The following is a 3,017-nucleotide window of genomic DNA, read 5'->3' as shown; positions in this document are numbered from 1 at the left end:
GATTTTATTGTTTACGTTCAATGAAAGGAAAAGTCTGACTTGAAGTACTCAGATGTAATCTCTCTCTGGGTTTAAAATGGCCCTATTGTACTCAGGATCGGTGGTGCTCTTTGGAAAGGTGAATCAAGGTTCTCCTCCAGCCATGGACTATCCCTGGATAGGATTTATGTATGTGGTCACACCAGACACAGTAGCTTACTGGCAGATGTCCCCAACTCGAGAAAAAGAAGTTTATTTTCTTTGAGGATACACAGTCAAACAATGTTCTGGTGCCCTGGAAATTTCATAACTTTCCGTGTAATTAAGCAGTTGGCATGACCTCCAGCAGCAGCCGGGTAATAACAGAGCCAGCAGAGCAAGGGGCTGTGCAGAAAAACACGTTGATCTGCTTCCACTCATGCAGAGAGACACTCAGAATGCTTCCAGTGGGTCCCTAACTCTCTCCCAGAGCAGAAGGGTTTCCACATCGATTTCCCTGCAAGTTGTAATCCTCCCAACAAACAAATATGATGCAATTCCCTGTAAGTGGAGGGCTGAGAGCTACAGTTGGCAGGGATTCCCATCCGGGCTGAAATTCCCCTTCCACCACCCATATAATTTAAGATCTCTCAAGATTCCCAATCAGGTCCTTTAAAAAAAATACCTTGCTGGATTGAGGTGGGGGGACAGGGGGAGAAGGTGATCAAAAAGACAAATTATGATGAAAGGCAAGGGCTAAGCACAAAGCACAGGTACACCAAATATAATAAAACAGCTTGCAAATCAAGACAGAATTCATCTGTTTGAGCTGGCCAAATGGAGTTGAGGTTTTCATTTCTAGTAGACTGGGCATCTGAAATATTAACTCAAATTAATTAACTTAATTAACTTAAAAAGCAAGATCTTGATGGGAGTGGAGTTTAGTTTTCCTTCCTAAGCAGTCAGTGAAGTCTAGGGTAGGGATATGACAGAAAATCACGGATCCACTGAGACCTCAGGACTTAGGATAAATTGTCAAACTCCTGTTTCCCCCCACGGAGCAATGACATTGTGTGGACCATCAAAGGTGCTGAAATTCAGAAGTCTCAGTAATGGAAGGAGTCTCCTCAGGAAAGAAAAAAGCAGGCCTGTTCAGCCTGTTTCATCAGTACCCAATAGGCCAGGTGTCTTCTAATCCAGCTAGTCTATGGATTCTGACTCGTTACAATTAATGGGCATTAGTTTTAAGCCTCACTTTATTTTGAGGATCATGGCTTCAATCTACTAAAAACTTTAACTGTAATTGTTTTAAGAGCTTAGTTTTCTCCTTCATAACATTCTAGTTTTAATCTAACTGACCAAAAGAGAAGGAATTAAATGAAAGGCAGTCTGACTGAGAGTCTCTGATTTCACATGCTCTGAAAGATGGCTATGTCCAAAGCAGCTGACATGCCGAAATTTAACGAGACTGAAAAGACAACTGTCAAATTCAATTCAAAAGCCGCCAAGAGGACAGCAGTTGGACCTACATGATTCTACTTTTTTTTTCATTCAGTTTTTTCCTAGAAATTATTGCTATAAGTTAATCAAAGGAGTAGCTGCAAATCTAAGATTAATCCTCCAATCTTAGCAGGAGCTGCCTGTGCTTTATCAGATTCCAGAAATAATCCATACCCTCTCTCCTACACATCTTCAATTTTTCCATCTCCCTTGGCTGCTTCCCATATGCCCATAGTTGTGTTCAAGTCCACCCCAATCCTAATTTCCCTTGCCCCTTCCACCACCACCCAGCTACTACTCCATCTTTCTCTCTTACTCTTATTTATTGCCAGACTTCTTGGGAGAAAACAAAACAAAACAAAACAAAGAACAACTTCTTTACTTCATGCCTCTACTTTGCCTTTTGCACTGGGGCTTCCATTCTCACTACTCTATTGAAACTTCTCTCTCAAAGCTCACCCCCTAAAACCTCCTAATCACCAAATCCAAAGACTCATTCATCCTCATTGACCTTTCTGTGAACCACTCCTTCCTTTGAGATCAGGAATCCAAAGTTTGGATTCAATCAAAGGGCTGCACCTGAGGACCTAGAGGTCCTCAGGCCACAGGTTCCCCACCTCTATTCTAGAAAATCTCTCCTCCTTGACATCAGGAACTCCATTGTTCCTGTCTTCTCCTCCCTTTCCAATCTCATACCCTCTCTTCCTTTTCTTTACTACTCACTCCTTTGCCAACCCCTTAAGGGTCTATCCTTGGACATCTTCTCTATCTTTCCCTTGGTAATCTCTTTCATTCCCACAACTTTATCATCTCCATAGAGATGATTTCCGGAAGTGTATTCTAGACCACACTTTCTAGCTCTAGTCCCCAACCTCTCTTAATTCCAGTGCATTCCCTCTATTTGTTATTTCCTATTTGTCCTGTATATAGCTTGCTTTCTATGTATTTGTTTGCATATTGTCTCTCCCATTAGATTTCAAGCTCCTTGAGGACAGCGATTTTTTTTTGCTTCTTTTTGTATCCTTAGCACTGTGTCTGGCACATAGTAGGTGCTTAATAAATGTTTATTGATTAATTTATTGAAGTCTCTAATTGCCTATAAGATGTCTATGCCTGGATGACCTGCTCAAACCGTCCAAAACTTAGATTATTATCTTATGCAAAACAAAACAAAACAAAAACCCTTCACCGCCTTCTAACTCCATCATCTCTCAGGGGCACCACCTTTTATCCAATCTCTGTGTTCAAATTCTTTGGTGTTATCTTGGACTCATTTTTATTCTCCCTAACCTGTGACACCCAATCAGTTACCAAGTCCAGTTGATGCCCTTCTTTTTTCCTGCACTTCTGATGCCTAAACTAAGACTTGCAAATATCAGAAACCTAATCAATGTTGGTTGAATTGAATTCTCCTTCCTTGATATTTCTCCCATCCCTCTCTCCCTCTTCTCACTGCTGCTACCCTCATCCAGTCCTTAGCTTGGGCTACTACAGTAATCTTCTAATAAGTCTTTGGACCTCTAATCATTCACTTCCTTTAATTCATTTGCTCTATCCCT

Source organism: Phascolarctos cinereus, unplaced genomic scaffold (genome assembly GCF_003287225.1).
Source record: "Phascolarctos cinereus isolate Bilbo 61053 unplaced genomic scaffold, phaCin_HiC Scaffold_4;HRSCAF=312, whole genome shotgun sequence".
NCBI classification, from domain to species: Eukaryota; Metazoa; Chordata; class Mammalia; order Diprotodontia; family Phascolarctidae; genus Phascolarctos; species Phascolarctos cinereus.
The sequence above is the reverse complement of the archived record's forward strand: the minus strand, read 5'-3'. Positions refer to the sequence as shown.